This window comes from Triticum dicoccoides, chromosome 4A (assembly GCF_002162155.2).
Source record: "Triticum dicoccoides isolate Atlit2015 ecotype Zavitan chromosome 4A, WEW_v2.0, whole genome shotgun sequence".
In the NCBI taxonomy this organism is placed as follows: Eukaryota; Viridiplantae; Streptophyta; class Magnoliopsida; order Poales; family Poaceae; genus Triticum; species Triticum dicoccoides.
In genome coordinates, this window is record NC_041386.1 from 601,398,841 (window position 1) to 601,418,011 (window position 19,171).

Sequence of the window (19,171 nt, forward strand, 5' to 3'; positions counted from 1 at the left end):
GGGATCAAATTTATATCGCGCGCTCTAAGGGGTGCCCCCCTCTCGGTCCCAACCGGAAACACCCATGCCCCCTGACCGGATGACGGGCTTTAATCCAGGGCCATGGAACCCTCATCACGGCCCCTCTATTTGGTGTGTATAAGGAAAGAGGTTTGCAACTTACTAAACCGTATCCTTTGCTGAAAACATGTGGTAGCATGGAAGGGAACGAACGGAACAAGACTTGACCCACGTTGATACTGGTGTTACACGGTTGACATAAGACTGGCATGCTTCAACATTACCAGCTTACAACCTATCATGCCACCACATGATCAGGTTATGTCATCATCATCATAAGTCATATGCAAGTTCGTGCGATGCTAGTTCTGTACATGTAGTAGGAGTCCAAGTGTTTGATTAGTACTAGTCTGGTTTGCATTAGTAGGACTCAGATGTCGGTCACTAGTAGAAAATAGACATTTCGTCCAGAGCATTAGTCCCGGCCTGGTTTATCTAGGTTTGCGCTGGCTCCCTTTCTGTGTTTTGTATGGAAGCAACTTATTTGAGGTTCTGAAACTGGAGTACTAGCTAATCTGTCACCGTATATCATAGGAATTCAGAAAGAGGTTTCAGATGATGGTGAGGTACTGAGGAATACTAGAGCTGGTAAAATTCCCCGGCCCTGGTTGGATGGTCTAGCTGCCTGTTGCTTCTTCAGCGCAATCAAATTAAGTTTAGTCAGCTCTTGCTCCCTTTATTCTACAGGGAAATATGTCACACTTCAGGTCCTCAAACAAGTACTACTAACTATCAGTGGAACCCTAAGAAAAAACTATCAGAGGAAACAGAGCATGGGAGCAGATGACGCATCAGAGGAAGAAGCTTTTGTCGAACCAACAAAAAACCAGATGCCGTAAGGGGACGTCGGTGCAGACTTCAGATTCTGCTTCACTGCCGTGGCCACCGCCGTTTGTTGTCTGTGCGTCCCTTGGTGTTTTGTTGGGATTGTTATGCTGTGCCCACAGCTGAACCTGTGTTGTGTGTGTGTTGTGTTTTGTGCGTTTGTGTTGGACCTTCGTGCAGTGGCGTTGGGTGTATTTGTGTTTCGGATGATACCTTGTGGACTTTATGCTCGGTGGTTGCTTTATTTATAAAGTGGGACGAAAGCCTTTTCCGGTATTGAAAGCATGACAGATGTCCCTACCCTATGGGCTGCTAGTTTGTCCTTTTAATCACTTTGTTGGAACCTTTGCTTTATCATCATGCATGCTCATAATTACTACTCCCTTCGTTTCTAAATATAAGTCTTTCTAGAGATTCTAATATAGAATCTACACTCTAAACTATGTCTATATACATCCGTATGTAGTTCATATTAAAATGTCCAGAAAGACTTATATTTAGGAACGGAGGGAGTACATTCGAGTTCTTTTTTCCTTTTTGAAATGCAGTATTTGAAGCTACAGGCGCTACATTCCCAGCAATATGTAGCTCGAAAACCTAAGTACGTATATGGCCCTGTCATAGCAATCCATGTATTTCGTGCATTTTCTGCGTGCAGAGTGTTATTCTAAAAAATCAATTAGGGATACTCGCCGCCATCTGGAAGAAACAGCGAGACCAAAGGCAAGGAAAGGTGGAACCAAATCAGGTTCACAAACTGCATGTGTTCTTCTTTAGTTCACGCCAAGACAAGTGAGTAGTATGCGGCGCGGCAGAAACTGAGCAACAGATCAGAGGAAGAGGCACCAATTGATCAAGCCAAGACAGTTTGCTCGCTGACGCCGGCGGCTTCAGCAAAGACCGCGACGCGCACTCATGGCGCAAGACGGACCAAGCAAAATTACAAACGCAGGAATTACAAAGCGCTTTGTCCAAGCAAAGGAAGGCATCATCTTTTGCCTTGATCAAGCTAAGTATCAACCTAGCTTGCTAGCTACCCCTGGCATCAATCGACCCGGCCGCTACAAAATGGGAGGACTACTGCATTGCAGCTTTACGCCTTTCAATCCACACCATACCACCTGTGACCCAACCAACCAAACGTCCCCTGAGAGCAAGGGGGAGAGATTAATCATGGCGATGGTGCTGGACGCCTTCGCGGGCGACCTGCTCAAGCAGGCGGCGGAGGAGGAGCTGGGGATGATGCTCGGCGTCTCTGGCTACATTGACAAGATGGGCGTCAAGCTCGGGGACCTCAAGAACCTCCTTGCTGACGCCGAGAGGAGGCGCATCACGGATGATAGTGTGCAGCAATGGGTGACCGAGCTCAAGCGTGCCATGTACAAGGCCACCGACATCCTCGACCTCTGCCGGCTCAAGGCGATGGAGAGGGGATCATCTCCGCCGGATTCGGGGTGCTGCAACACGGGTTCAATACGAAGATATGGTTGAGTGTCACAAAAGAATTCAGCGAGGGTGAGCTGCTCAAGACTGCCATCATCACCGCCAAAGGAAAGCTCCCAGACGGCGGGGTTCAAGATAAATCTCTACTTGTGCCGGCTCTTGCCGTCGCCATAAGAGACAAAAAGTTCTTTCTTGTCTTGGATGACATGTGGGGAGACAATGAATGGAACAACTTGCTCAAGGACCCGTTCAGCTATGGCGCTCCTGGTAGCCGAGTCCTTGTCACCACAAGACATGGGACTGTTGCCCGAGGCTTAAAAGCCGTGCACCCGTATCACCATGTTGACAAATTGGGACCTGAAGATGCATGGTCATTACTCACGAAGCAGGTGAGAGTAACATCAGCTCTATCTCAAGTAAGTAATACAATGGTTATTTATTAACAGTTTAACACAGGCAATAACCATGGTTACTTAGCTGTTTGTATGTGAGTGCTGCTTGATGAACATTACGAGCATTTCTACTCATTGTGAATAGCAGAAAAAGCGAGTGTACACCTTAAAAAATGTATTAGCTCCACAGCTAAGTACACTATGCCCTTACTATTCATGCTGGGAAATTATTTCTACTCTATATAGAAGATCACCAGTTAACCACTGAAAAAGTTTATGCGTTCACTATTGACTCTGGGCTTAAACTGATTGCAGATACTGACAACGGAGAAAAGTGAACCAACAATTGATATGCTAAAAGATATCGGATTGCAAATTATAGAAAAATGTGATGGGTTACCTCTTGCCATAAAAGTGATGGGAGGACTCCCGTGCCAGAAGGAGGAATCACACCATGCTTGGGGAAAGCTCTTGAATGATGCTATATGGTCAGTATCTCAAATGCCAGAGGAGCTAAGTAATGCAATATATCTTAGCTATGAGGACTTATCCCCTTGTTTAAAACAATGCTTCTTGCATTTTTCACTTAAACCTAAAAAGGTACTGTTTGAAGATAGCGAATTTGTCGGTATGTGGATTCTGGAAGGATTTGTTCATGGGGACTCGGATAGATTGGAAGAACTTGGAATTGAGTACCATAAGGAGCTAGTACTAAGGAACCTTATAGAGCCAGATACATCATACCCTGGTCAAAAATTTTGCAGCATGCATGATGTTGTCCGTTCATTTGCTCAATATGTCAGTAGAAATGAATCACTAGTACTGAACAATGGAGAATCTACTAGTCATACATTTAGTATGCAAAGATATCTTAGGTTGTCTATAGAAACAAAAGGAGTAGAATCAGATACATTTGAGTTGAGAAGTCTACAAGAGCAAAAGTCACTAAGATCCATAATATTAATTGGCAATTTCAAGATTCAGCCTGGTGATTCCATGATTATTTTTTCAAGTTTACGGACTCTACATATGGAGTCTATAGACTGTGTTGCATTGCTTGAATCCCTGCATCAATTGAAGCACTTGAGGTACTTGGCAGTAAGAATGTGCAATGGTATAAATAGCTTGCCACAAGACATCCACAAGATGAAATTGTTGCAACATCTTAGTTTTGATGGTTGCCGGAATCTTGTGAGCCTTCCTAATAGCATTGTGAAGTTACAAGAACTGCGATATCTTGCCCTTGGTGGCACATGTGTAATTAGTATGCCCAGGGGGTTCCATGCTCTAAAAAATTTGAGGACAATATATGGGTTCCCAGCTCAAATGGATGGTGATTGGTGCAGCTTGGAAGAGCTTGGTCCTCTTTCTCATCTTAGGTGCATTAGACTAGTGGGTCTGCAGAATGTATCTGCTAATTCATTCGCCAGGAAGGCTAGGCTTGGTGAAAAGGTGTATCTTTCCTTCTTGGGTTTAGAATGCAGCTATAGATTTGATGATGATGTATTGAAGAAAGAAAGTATTTCCGAGAAAGATCAAAGAGTAATTAAGGAGGTATTTGATGGTCTATGTCCTCCACCTTGCATACAGGATATTACTATCCAAGGATATTATGGGTGCCAGCTCCCAAGATGGATGAGGGACACATCAACGACACTCCTCGAGTCCTTGAAGATTCTACAGCTGCGCGACCTGGCTTGCTGCACTCAACTCCCTCATGGACTTTGCCAGCTCCCTTGTTTGTAGCAGTCAAGCGTGTGGGTCCTGAATTTGTGCAGCCCAGTAGTCACCGCCATCATCCTTCATCCGGGGTTGTGGTTGCTTTTCCAAGGCTGCAGCAGATGATCTTGAATGGACTTGTGGAATGGGAGGAGTGGGAGTGGGAGGAGGAAATGCATGCTATGCCTGTCTTGGAGGAGCTTTTTATTCAGAGTTGCAAATTGAGGTGTATCCCTCCCGGCCTTGCCACACACATGCAAGGGCTTTGAAAAAGTTAACCATATACAGCGTACAGGGCCTTCAGTCTGTTGAGGACTTTGCTTCCGTAGTCGAGCTCGACCTGGGTTATTTACCCGACCTAACTAGGATCTCCAATTTCCCCAAACTGTGAAAACTTGAGATCCATCACTGCCGGAAGCTCGAGTCGCTGCAGGGGATGGATGCACTCCAGAAGCTCGTTCTGACAGTTCAGTACAGCGAGAGCCGGCTCCCATCATACCTGCAAACTGTAAAGACAAGCCATTTGCTGCTGGACTGTGTTATCTGTAATCTTGAGTAGATGAGTTTCTATGCATGCACGTGATGTGTGGCAGTAGTACTAATCTTGAACGGTTAGGATTAGTACTTGGCTATGTACACGTGAGGTAGTAGTCCAAGTCGGTTCAATGTAATGTGTCTAGTTGAGGCAGAGTCCTAGTAGTAATCAGTTTAGGATTAAGTGTCGGCCAAGATGTTGCACTTGCCGTGTAGGTCTTGGAGTTGCGTTTAGGTCGGCTAGGTTGGCTGTTATATATACACAGCCTGGTCGTGAAGTTGTAACACCGTGGGAAAAAAAGAGAAAAGCAATAAAGAGAAAAGAGAGGCACGACACGTGCCTTTGGCAAAAGTTTTTGCGTGTGCGCGTTTATCGTGATTTGATGTGATCGATCCTGTGGGCGAAATTCCAACAGACTGTTGGCCGTTCATACTCATTTCCATGGCTTTGGGAAAGTCTAGTTCCGAGTGGGACAAGTTCAGCCATATCCAGCATGTCGAGGCTTATGCAGATGATGATGGCATTGAAAAGAGCAGCTGGCACCTATTTTACACAAGGCAGCCCTACAACATAGAGACAAACATTGATCTGCAGGTAATATTTGTATATATTTGTAATTTATTGCTCTTTTCCAATATGTGTAGTTACTATATTTTTCTTAATCTCCTCTTGTTGATTCTGCCATAGTATAGTAGTTCATCGGTAACGCTAGAGCCCTACTGGTTCGTTTTGCTTGTCAGGAGTGGTCAGATGATGTTAACTTTCTCCAATCAGAGGGTGAAGATGGACTGCCTCGTTTAGCCGCCCTGATGGAATCTTCGGATGAGGATGCAGACAACCCAGACGAAATTGAGTAGTAGAAAATCAAGGAGGCAACAACATGTATGGATCTTCCAATGATCCGTATGTATGTTCATCTCCTGCTGCTAGTTATGCACAGCCGGCCGGGGACTGGAAAATAGAAATGGACACCAGCCTAGAAGGGATGACATGGTCCTAAAGCTTATTATATATATCCACATTTGATTTGGTGTACTGTGCATGACACTATTTGCTTGGTTAGTTTGTCAAAGTATATGATTGTGTATTCACTTTGTACAGCTGCCACTTAACTTTTCTTATGCCCCGGTATCTGTGTATCACTCTGTTGCCGCTGAACATTGCAATCATTCAGTTATTCTTATGTGTTTGACAACATTGAAATCTGAAGGATCACATGCATATACGACTGTCAACGAAGAAAGAAAGAACATGCACATCGACAGTACTGGCTATTGTAAGAGAGATTGAGAATGGTTGATATCCATAGTCAAACTGAATCTGCTGCTGTTCTTGCACATGCAAATGCAGTGCCGTTAGTCCAATTAAGTTGCATGTAGGCGGCTCTTGTTCTTGAATTCTCTGGACCAAGTTGGAACAGAGATGTAGCTTGCTCTCTGTTTCGTATCTCTGGACTAAGTTGGAAAAGAAACGGAGCAAAAGCAAGGCAAGTATACAGGTAGTCCTCCTGGAAGGAAACAAACATGGAGACAAACTTCAACCCCATAGTAACATATATAGTTAATTTGTTTTCTTTAATCTGTTGTTGTTGATTGCATTCCATCTTAGTAGTTCAGTGGTGTATATGCTAGGGCCTGAGTACGCACTTGCTGCCTGTGTACTGCCCTGTCCAGTAGTCCAGACTCCAGTCCAGCTGCGTGCCATGTTCCGGCGGGCGTGTGAGTAGAACCATATATAGGAAGTTAAAAATGTTGTTGCCTCAACTTTTCAGTCCATCTCCAAGAGTCACGGCTTCAGACTCTTCTACATCCTCCACATCTTCAGACTCTGTTTCAGACCATGACCACTCCTAGAAAGCAAAACGGAACAGTGTCAAGCGCATATTCAGGCCCTAGCATATACACCAGTGAACTACTAATATGGAATGCAATCATAGTACAGAGAAATGAAGAGCAAGAGCTGACTACATGCAACTTCATTTGACTAACTGCACTGCACAAGAACAGCAGCAGATTCAGTTTGATCATGGACATCAATCATTCTCCATCTCTCTTACACAAGTTTGTACGATCGATATGCACGTTCTTTATTTTTTAATCGACAGTCATATATGCTGCTCCTATGGATTTCAATGTTCACAGACACAGTAGAACAACTGAAGATTGCAATGTTCAGTGGCAACAGAGTGAATACAGACATTGGGGCATAAGAAAAGTTGAGGAGCAGCTGTACAAATAGTTGTACGAAGTGAATACACAGTCGTATACTTTGAAAAACTAACCAAGCAAATAGCATCATCCACAGATAACGCAAATAGCAGTCGATGTGTTTAAGGGGGGTGTACCGAAGAAGAAGTGTTCATATATTTCTGCCGTGTCGACAAACTAAGAAAGCAAATAGCATACTGCACAGATCAACCATCGCATAGCTGTACTTAGTTTTCTACATTACACCAAATAAAAAGCGGAAATATATAATTAGCTTTTGGACCATGTGATCCCTTCCAGGCTGGTCTCCAGTTCCATTGTCTACTATACATAACTAGCAACATGAAATCAACATACATACAGATCATTGGAAGATCCATGTATGTTGTTGCCACCTTGATTTGCTATTCTTCCTTCCTTCCTTGGCCCATGAGTTCCTCCTCGATTTTGTCTGGGTTTTCTGCATCCTCCACTTCTTCATCCGCAGACTCCATCAGGGCAGCAAAACGAGGCAGTCCATCTTCACCCTCTGACTGGAGAAAGTTAACAACACCTGACAAGCAAAACAAATTTGCAGGCTCTAGCGTTAGCGATGAACTACATACTATGACAGAATCAACAAGAGAAGATGAAGAAAAACATAGTAACTACACCTATATATTGGAAATGAGCAACGAGTTACCAATATATACATTACCTGCAGATGCAAGTTTGTCTCCATGCTGTAGGGCTCCCTTGTGTAAAATAGGTGCATCTCTTTTCCATGCCGTCCTCATCTGCATAAGCCTTGGCGTTCTGGATATGGCTGAACTTGGCCCACTCGGAACTAGACTTTTCCAAAGCCATGGAAATGAGTATCCCCGGCCAACAGTTCAGCAGCAAATGGCTTGGCTTTACAGTTTGCAGGTACAATGGGAGCCGGCTCTCGCTGTACTGAACTGTTAGCACCAGCCTCTGGAGTGCATCCATCTCCTGCAGCGACTCGAGCTTCCGGCAGTAATCGATCTCAAGCTTTCGCAATTTCGGGAAATTGGAGATCCTAGTCAGGTCAGGTAGCTCATACAGGTCAAGCTCGCCTACAGAAGCAATGTTCTCTATAGAGTGGAGTGGCTGGACATCGTGTATGGTTAACTTTTCTAAAGCCCTTGCATGGGTGGCAAGGCCGGGAGGGATACACCTCAATTTGCAACTTCTGATTTTAAGATCCTCCAAGACAGGCATAGCTTGCACTTCCTCCTCCCACTCCCACTCCTCCCATTTTTCCATTCTTGACAAGATCATCTCATGCAGTCTTGGAAAAGTAGCCAAAGCCTGGGATGAAGGATGAGCATGATGATTGTAGGGCTGCACGAATTCAGGGCCAACAAGTTTGATCATTGGAGCTTGGTCGACCTTTAGGAGCTCCAAGCATGGGAGCTGGGATAGACCATCAGGGAGTTGAGTGCAGCAAGCAAGGAAATCCAACGTTAGCAGCCTCAAGCTACCAAGGGGTGTTATTGCTGTCCGCATTATCCATCTTGGGAGGTGACGGCCAAAATATCCATTGATGTGAATATCCTCAATGGAAGGCGGAGGACAGAGCTCACGAAACACCTCCTCAATTATGCTTTGATCCCTCTCAGAGAAATCGTCTTTGACCAATCCACCATCTATGGGTCTAAGGCTACTGCAGCATAATTCCAACATGTGGAGATACTTCTTTTCACTAAGCCTGGCCTTCATGGAAAATGACGCAGCAGATACATTCTGCAGGCCCATCAATCCAATGTTCCTAAGTTGGGAAAGAGGCCCGAGTTCTTCCAAACTACACCAATCACCAGACATGTTGGTTTGGAACCCCCAGAGTGACCTCAAATTCGTGAGAGCACATAAACCCCTGGGCATACTATTTACTTGTGTGCCATCAATGTCAAGATATCTCAGGTCTACAATGTTATCGGGAAGTTCCACAAGATTCTTACAACCCTCAAGGCTAATTTGTTGAAGGAATCTCATGTTGTGAATGTTCTCTGGCAGGGTTTCTATGTCATCACATTTTTTTACTGCGAAGTACCTCAAGTGTTTCAGTTGATCCATAGATCCAACTAATGCAGCAAAATTTGCAGATTCTATATGTAGAACATGTAGACTTGGACAAGCACTCAAGGAATCTTTAGGCTGAATCTTGACACATCCAATTAATATCAACATTCTTAGTGATTTATGCTTTTGTAACAATCTCCACTCAAATTTATTGGATTCCATTCCTTTGGTTTCTATAGACAACCTAAGAAACCTTTCCAAACCAAGTTTACTATTAAGAGCTTTTCCATCGTGAGCTACTAGTGACTCATTTCTAGCAACAAATTGAGCAAACGAACGAATAACATCATGCATGTTGCAAATATACTGACTGGTCTTTGATGTATCCGGCTCTATAAGGTTTCTTTCTATCAGCTCCTTGTGGTGCTGAATTCCTATTTTTTCCAATCTATCCACATTCCCCTGAATAAATCCTTCAGCAATCCACATACCGACAAATTCGTCGTCGTTAAAAACTACCCTTTTAGGCTTAAGAGAGAAGTGCAGAAAGCATTGTTTTAAACAAGGGGACAAGTCCTCATAGCTAAGGTATATTGCATAATTTAGCTCTTTGGGCATTTCAGATACTGACCATATAGTATCATTCAAGACATTTTCCCAATCACGCCGTTCTTTCTTCTTTTGGCATAATAGTCCTCCCATCACTTTTATAGCCAGTGGCAAACCATCAGATTTTGCTAAAATTTGCACTCCAACATCCTTTAGCATATCAATCTCGGGTTCACTCCTCTCTGTTCTGAGCACCTGCAAACAGTTTCAGCCAGTAGAGTTAATTAGAAACACATAAGGCAAATTTTAAAACTGCTCAACACATAAACACACAGAGCGGCTGGTCGCTTGTGTATAATACGTTATCAAGGAAGTGCACAGAATTGTTCATTGATTCATAATTGATTTGATGGTGCACCCATTCGATCGGGAAACTTCCTTTTTATCATTGTGAAATAAAAGACATAACTCTGCAAAATCGATGAACTGGCTACCCAGACAGCAAGTACATGTGCTAGTTAATTCCAGATTGATTAATTATGGGATCGATAGTCCAGTTAGTTGTAGAGCAAAGAGCACCAAGGTGTACGACAAATAAAAATGCATAATGTTTACTGTGGTGGATGTACTAGTCTAATCCTAACAGTTTTGTTCATCAAACATCAGTGAACATATATATGATGCACTAAACTGCAGGCGCACTTTAAGACGGTAAGGACTGTTGACTAGTATATAGATTATATATACTTGAGACATAGATAAGGCTACCAGTAATTAGATCCTCACCTGCTTCTTGAGCAATGATCAGGCATCTTCAGATCCTAACTTGTCCACATGGTGGTATGGCTCCATGGCTCTCATGCCTCGGGCAACATCATCATGTCTTGTGGAGACCAGAACGCGGCTACCTAGGGCACCATGGCTAAATGGTGCCATCAACAATTTGTTCCATTCATTGACACCCCACATGTCATCCAACACAAGAAAAAACTTCTTATCCTTGATAGCGCTGACAAGAGCCGGCACAAGCAAGGTTTTCCATCTACTGCAGTGATGGCTGTCCTCAGCAGCTCAACCTCGCTGAAATCTTGCGTGATACTTAACCATATCTTTTTGGAGAACTTGGCTTGCATGGCCTCATCATTGAAGATCTTTTTGCTAAGGGTGGTCTTGCCGATTCCCCCAACACCAATGATGGCGAACACCATGATGCTATCACTCCCGTCATCTACCTCCTTCGTTAGTAGCTGTACAAGCGCTCTCGTGTCTTCTTCGATCTTCTCCCCAACCACACCTGATAGCTCTAACACTGGATGGGTCTTGCGGTCAACAGGAGGAGGGTGGTTCGTTTTCCGGTCTTGGTAGCCTTGTAGCCTGATAAAGTTGAAACTGCGTCCCCTCTTGCAAATGTCATCTAGCTGCTGGTTGAGCACCTTGATGCGGGTGCCGATGTCGTGGGCGTGGAGGGGGTTCCGCATGCAGAACAACAAGGGGTTAAGGCACCCCATGTCCTTGGATGGACCTTGTTCCATGGCCTTGAGCTGACACAGGTCAAGGATGTCGGTGGCGAGGTACATGGCGCGCTTCAGGTCCTCCACCCAGGCACACACGCTCTTGGTCACGTAGGATGCCAAGGCATTCAGAACTCCCGCCATTAGTTTCTTGAGCTGCTGCTGCTGCTGAAAACATGCATAAAAGTAAAAAAATAGTACATCAACAATCCCTTCCTTCCTGTACTACACAAATGGAAGATTTGTACTAAAAGGATCTGAGCTTAGTTTTTGTACTTCAGAGATTAAAATCAAGTGTGTGGAGATTGAAACTTTGCGTAAAATCAAAGGTTTGTAGTAAAAAAATCGACACGTCGTACTACGCATATCAAAGATTGAAAAACTCAGAGCTTCCAGCTAGGCAAATCAAAGCTTGAAAACCTCAGAGCTTCCAGCTGGGCAAATCAAAGCTCTCTATTGCACAAAAATCAAAATTAAGGCACCTAATTACTTCATCCATAAAGAAATATAAGAGCGTTTAGAACACTAAAGTAGAGATCTAAACGTTCTTATATTTATTTACAGAGGGAGTAATAAACAAATCTGAGGTTTGAAATAAACGACATCAACAATCCATTCCTTCCTACTGACGACACAAATAAGAGCTTTCCTACTAAAAAAAAGATCCGAGATTAATTTGTACTACGTCAACAATCACTTCCTTCCTACTACTTGCAACGCAAAAGAGAGTTTCGGTTTCCTAGTGGCTACTAAAATAGTCTGAGCATAATGTGTACTGCACTGTCCAAAATCAAAGTTTTGCACTCGATAAATCGGAGCCTCCTACTAGTGCACAAACCATAGCTTAAAAAAGTCGGTTCTTTATACTAAACCAATCTGATCCCAGGATCCGCTAGACAGGAAACAAATCAACATCAGCGATTTTGCACTAGTAGTACCTAAACAAGTCTGAGCTTGTATGTAAACCTAGAAAACCAGATCTGAGAATCGCCCCTCATATTCAGATCTGAGCAGAGGGCTTCCTTCTTAAGAGGAGTACGTACTTAAGAAAAGACTGAGCTTAATGTGTACTGCACTATCCAAAACCAAAGTTTAGCGCTAGACAAATCAGTGCCTCGTGGAGGGACGGGAAGGGGAAAGCGAGGTCCTTTACTAAAGCGGATCGGAGGCCTCTGTTTCGGGTGAGATTGGCGAGCACAGTGATCGGAGGCCCCTGCCTGTCGAGGAACAAAGTAGGGGAGCTACCGACAACCAAGGTGGCCGACAACCAAGGCCAGGGAGCGTACGCACCTTTCCAGGAACATGGCAGGGGAGCCACCACTGGTGGCCGACGACCAAGGCCACAGGGACGTCTCCTAGACCACAGGTGGCCGTCACCATCTTGAGGCCGAACTCGAACGTGCGACCCCAAATGATCCGCACCCGTCCGTTTTGGGTAAACAGACACAACAGGCGCCCAACGCACGTTAGCAAACGGACCGTTATCCGTTTCCGGTCCGTTTTTGACCCGTTCCCGGTCCAACTTTGGGCCGCGTTTGCACCCGAACGGATAGTGCTCTTCTCACAACTCAGGGACACCAGCTGCGATGCGGAGGATCTTCTCCGCGAGTTCGAGTATCAAGAGCTGCGACAAAAGATACACACCGCCGACAGGGGAAAGGCAGGTCAACTCTTATCATCCTCTGTTAACTTTGCAAGAAACCTATACAATGCTAGCAAAAGTAGAGTGACTGGAATCCAGGCCATGATTGACAAACTTACCACTGAGCTAGAGGGGCTACTCAACCTGTTGGGTCTAAATGTTGAGCCAGTGCAGCTTGGAAAGCCGCTCATGCCAGAGACAAGTTCAATGATCAAGGAGCCCCTAGTGTTTGGACGTGACAGTGAAAGAGATCATCAGGGATCACCCCATCATCAGTATCGTCCAACTGATGTTCAGCCATTCCATCTTCAGCAACGCCATCAGTAATTTGTAGGCTAGCAGCCCTACATGCAGCATCATAAACCCTGATAGCTGACGCCTGTGCCTTTGAGGCTCCATCCAAGAGAATGAGGTTGTTACCATCTTTTTGCAACCCTGCCAATGACGCAAAAAAGCACGGAAATAGAATATGAGCTCAACAGTGGCTGAGGGTAACTTTTTATCAAAGCAAGCTCTATTATGGGTTTTCTAGTGAGAGTGTGAGACCAACAGGAAGCTGCAATACCAACAATATGCACAAAAAAAAATTGAGTTGTTTGGATTGCTTACCACATGTTTCAGTTGCATTCTTCTCTACCATGATGGCACTCTACTTAGGTACTGGGCACTGCATAATGCAATACACGTGTAGGTTTCTTGTATTTGCAAAGCAAATATAGTGGCTTTAAAGTATATATCTGAATAATGTATGACTTTATGAATTGGCTTGCATAAGAAAGTGTAAATCTGTCTTTGTGTATTGGATTAATGTGTAAATTTTGGCCTTCCTGATCGTCCATGGATTACCATTTTCCTTCCAAACTCATAATAATATAGTTATCTAATCACTAATGTACCTCTTGAAAGTTGAAACGCTTGACGGTATCTACAGATGAGGCTCAATGTAAGCTAGCTGGTCTCTGTGCGCTCTCTGCGCTTGCAGAGTTGCCAACTAGCCAAAATAATTCTTAATTCTTTTTTGAACTATACGTATCTTGTTCAATCGAATTTACAATCTAGGATGTCAGTATAGTTCTAGTAATACCTATTTTAATTTCTTAATACTAGTGTTTTCTTAACTAGAAACTGTAGGAGGGCTCTGATGATAAAATTTGTTTCAGAAACAAACATGTACAATGGAATATATACAGAGGAAAGGTAGAATGTAGAGAGGGTAGAGGGGACGGAAGCTGGAGGGGTGACTGGCAGTTAAGCTGATCAAGCCATGACTTAGAGAGGTGCTGCAAGGTCCTCGTTTCATCCTACAAAAAGCAGGAAGAGATCTGTCGCAATACCACTATTGGATTTGGTCCCGGTCACACTCACCTTTTAAATTTGGATCAGAGGTAGCAATAAGTTTGTTCTGGGAAGCAATGAACAAATTGTGTAGTCTGATTAAACACACACACACACACACACACACACACACACACACACAGTAACAACAAACCAATGTGGGTTCTGAATCACTACTGGCGCAGCAGGTCTTTTGCTGCAAAGGGATTGTTGATTAATTTGCTAATCACAGTCTAACAAGAGACAACAACAATGCATATATGTACAATTCCAGGATTCATCTTACTTTACTGATGAAACGGACAGATTCTTTTCACTGATGAAACCATAAACCAACATCAGCAGTAGCAGGTTGAGCGGTACCTGCAGTTTATTCCAGCAGCTAGCAAGAGCATATAACCTAAAATTATTAATACAGTTGTTGGGTTTACCGAAAAAGGCTCACGCCCCGCTTTATAGATAAAGCCAATGCCAAAGCCAACATCCACAAGGATCACACAGCCACAAACACACACAAGGTCCACACACACCCAAGTCGCGGCACACGAAGGCAAAAGGGTTAATGCTGAGGGCACAGCTCAACAAGCCCAACACAGACAACCAAAAAGGCACACACGCCAAGAAGCCATCCACTAATCGGGCTCCGGGGGTGGCGGCGGGAGCGGAGGCGCCAGGCGGAAGGCCAACGAACGGAGGTCGGAGAGTAGTCTGTCGATGGCGTCCCGATCCGGAGGGTGGCTAAGCGGCCGCCAGAGCTGCAAGTAACCACACATTTTAAAGATGGAGTCAGTCGCATGTCGAAGGGGCACCTTCTGAATCACAAGCCTATTGCGAGCCGTCCACAAGGTCCAGGCCAGCACCCCGACGCACAGCCATCTAATATGCCTGTAGCGAGGGGGGGAGGCCTGAATTTCGGCGAGCAAGTCAGGGAAGTTGGTATTACACCACTGTCCACCAACCGTTTCACGGAAACACGACCAAAGGAACTGGGCCGTGCAGCACGAGAAGAAGATGTGATTAGCATCCTCAACCGTGGCACATAGGGGGCACATTCCATCACCCGGGCCATGGCGCCTGAGGACCTCCACGCCGGACGGGAGGCGGCCGCGGATCCACTGCCACAGAAAGATCCGGATCTTGAGTGGAAGACGAATGTCCCAAATAAGGCCAAAAGGTTCCGGAGCTGTCGAGGGGGCAATAGCCGCGTATAGGGACTTGGTGGAAAAGCGGCCAGAGGGGTCAAGGCGCCAGGAAATGGCATCCGGGCCGTCCGCCACCTCCATAGGCAACAGGGCGATGTCCTGGAGGAGGACATCCCATGCAGCCACCTCGGCCGGACCAAAAGGGCGGCGGAACGCGAGGCGCCCTAAGTCAATAAGGGCCGCCTCGACAGAGACCCGAGGGTCAACTACAATGTCGAAGAGGATGGGAAACCGGGCGGCTAGGGGGGAATTCCCAAGCCATCTATCCAGCCAGAACAAGGTCGAGGCGCCGGAGCCAACAGAGATGGAGGTGCCTATGCGTAACACCGGAAGCAGCTGCACGACGGCCTGCCAAAACTGGGAACCGCCCGAGCGTTGGCAGAACGCCAGAGGCTGTCCACGAAGGTACTTGTTCTGGATGATAGTTAGCCAGAGGCCACCCTCTCCATTGGCAATGCGCCACAGCCAGCGGGTCAAGAGGGCAATGTTCATGCGCCGAGAGGAAAGAATCCCAAGACCGCCCTGGTCTTTGGGTTTGCAGATATCTGGCCAACTGACCATGTGATATTTCTGCCTGCCCTCCTCCCCTGCCCAGAAGAATCTGGACTGGTACTTGGCGATCTCCTGGTGGAGCGTCTCATGAAGGCTGTAGAAGCTCATGAGGAACCACAGGAGGCTGGCCAGCGAGGAGTTGATCAGAATCACGCGGGCCGCTTTCGAAAGCCAGCGCCCTTTCCAGGGCTCAACGCGATGCTGCATACGAGTCACCGTGGGCGGAGGTCCGCCACGGTGAGGCGCGAGTCACTAATGGGAATCCCCAGATAAGTCGTGGGGAAAGAGCCCAGCCGGCAGTTAAGCCGATCGGCGATGGACTGGGCCTCCTCGGCGGGGTACCCAAGCACCATCACTTCGCTCTTGTCGAAGTTGATGGTAAGGCCCGACATATGCTGGAAGCACAGAAGGAGGAACTTCAGATTGGAAATCTCAAGGGCGGATCCCTCGACCATAATAATGGTGTCATCTGCGTATTGGAGAAGGGAGACCCCTCCCCCTCCAACCAGGTGCGGGACCAAGCCTCGAATATGGCCCGCAGCCTTGGCCTTGTCTAGGATGGCAGCCAGGGCATCCACAACCATGTTGAACAAGAACGGCGAGAAGGGGTCCCCCTGCCGGACCCCACATAGGGTAGGGAAGAAGGGTCCGATGTCGCCATTGATGTTCACAGCCGTCCGGCCACAGGAGACGAGCTGCATGACGCGCGTCACCCATCGGTCGTCAAAGCCCTTGCGAAGCAGGACTTCCCTCAGGAACGGCCAGAGGACCGTGTCGTAGGCTTTGTGGAAGTCCAACTTCAGGAAGACCGCCTTATGACGCTTCAAATGGACCTCGTCGAGCACCTCGTGGAACACCAACACCCCATCAAGGATAAACCGGCCTTGAATGAAGGCGGATTGGTTCGGGTGGGTGATCGAATCCGCGAGGAGGGTCACCCTATTGGCGTACCCCTTCGCCAGGATCCTAAAAATCACATTAATCACTGTGATGGGGCGGAACTGGCGAATATCGGCGGCGCCCGGGACCTTGGGGATGAGGGTCACCACCCCATAGTTGAGGCGCCTCAAATCCATGGAACCCGAGTAGAATTCCTCAAAGAGCGCCATGACCTCGAGCTTGATGGTAGGCCAGAACGTCTTGAAGAAAGCTACTGGGAGACCGTCCGGTCCCGGGGCCGAGGCGGAGTTCATCCCCTTGATGGCAGCGAGGACCTCGTCCTCGCTGAAGGGGGCAACCAGAGCTGCATTGGCTGCAGCCGAAACTCCTAAAGCGTCCGACCAAATGTCGGGGGCGAGGCACACCCCACCACGCGGAGTGGGGGTAAAAAGATCCCTATAGAAGCCATCCACATGGAGGCGGATGGCCTCAGGCCGCACTAGCTGCGTGCCTCCATCCCACAGGCAGTGGATGGAGTTACGGCGGCGCCGGCCGTTCGCAATCGCCTGGAAGTAGGCGGTGTTGGCGTCGCCCTGAAGCACCCATCTCTGAGTTCCCCTCACGCGCCAGTAAGCCTCCTCATCTGCGTAGATGAAGGAAAGTTGATCCTCCAGGTCGTAGCGAAGCAGCCACTCGTCCGGGGAGAGCCCAGTCGAGTCCGCACGCGCATCCAGAGCTTGAATGGCGGTCAAGATGGACTTCTTGCGCTCTCTTAGGTCCCGGCCTAGGTTAGCCCCCCAACCCTTCATGAACTGGCGGGCCAACTTGGCACAAAAGTGCCAAGAGTCCACCGCAGACATGGAGCGGTGGGGTGCCGACCTAGCGGAGATCCAGCAGGCGACAACGGCCTCCCGAAAGCCTGCCTGGTTGAGCCAGAAGAGCTCGAACCGGAACCGCGGCGGGGAGGGGGGGCGCTCGTCAGCGGAGGAGAGGAGAAGGGGGACATGGTCGGAGCCAATCCGGGTAACTGCCCGGAGCGATGCCAGAGGGCATCGCAGTTCCCACTCCGGGGAAACTAGGACCCGATCCAGCACGGATTGTGTCGGGACAGCTTGCCGGTTGGTCCAGGTGAATCTGGCACCAGTCCGGTCAAGCTCACGGAGCCCCAGCTCCGCTATCCAATCGTTGAATAATTGCATCCGGGGGAAATTAATCCGGGAGTTATTCTTCTCTTCCGGAGATCGGATGAGATTGAAGTCACCCTCCACTAACACCGGGAGCGTGGAGTTGGAGATCTTCAGCTGAAGCTCGGCGAGGAAGGCCGGGGATCGGCGGTGATCCGCCGGTCCGTAGACAACAATGACCTCCCATTTGAAGTTCAGAGCCCGCTCAAAGATCTCCATACTAACGAAGAACTCCCCTCGGTCCATGCCACCCACCTCAAAAGTGGCGTCCTTTACCCCAAGGAGGATGCCACCCGAGTGGCCTGAAGTCCCACTAGAAGGGAGCCAGTGCCACGCGAAGAGGTGGGGGCTCAGATGCTCAAGCTCTTGAAGGGTGAACTCGGACCGAAGGGTTTCCTGGATGGCTACAATGTCAATATGCTCATCCCGGATGTACTCGATGAGCTGGCGGCGACGGCCGTCATGGCCAAAGCCGCGGAGGTTCCAGAAAAGGGCCCTCATCTAAACCCCCATCGGAGGGCTGCTTGACCCCAGGACACGGGAGGCGCTTTGAGTGCGGAGGGCGGCCGTGCGAGACCGGGTGCGGCCACGAATCACCCCGTCGACCACCGGAGGAGTCGGAACCTGGGGTCGGAGCAGGCGGGCGCGGGTCTCGGCCAGCCTGCCATCGAGAATCTCTCGGGCCCTAATGGCCTCAATCTGAAGTAAGGGGGGACCGACCTCCCCCCTGAAGACGATGGCCGAGTCATTGGCCACCTTGGCGAGGTGGCCAAGAGGAGCGGCCTCGAGAGCTGAAAAGGAGCAGCGAGAAGAACTGGGAAGGTCGGGGACCGCACCTGACTCGAGGTTCCGGGCCGCAGCGCGGAGCTCCGCCCGCTCGGCGACGGAAGGCGCAGGTGAGTCGTCCGGCCGCGACGCCTCCAGGCGGGCGCTGCGGCGGGAGGACGTCACCGGCGTCGAGGTGGACCGAGGCCTCCTAGCGTACGCCACCGTCGGAGGGGGGTGCGCGGAGGCCGGGGAGGCGACGTCCACCGCCACCGGGGCGGCCGGAGAGGCCGGCGAGGCGAAGACGAGGCTGGGCGGCGCCGACTCGAGGGGGGTGCGGGGGACCCCA

General features: G+C 47.9%; 2 pseudogenes; one reads left to right on the top strand and one right to left on the bottom strand.

The window, feature by feature from the left end:
* The first annotated feature begins 2,058 nt into the window (after positions 1–2,058).
* On the top strand, positions 2,059–5,831 carry LOC119283759 (annotated as a pseudogene).
* Positions 5,832–6,733: 902 nt separating this feature from the next.
* LOC119283760 lies at positions 6,734–12,643 on the bottom strand (annotated as a pseudogene).
* Positions 12,644–19,171: the final 6,528 nt, after the last annotated feature.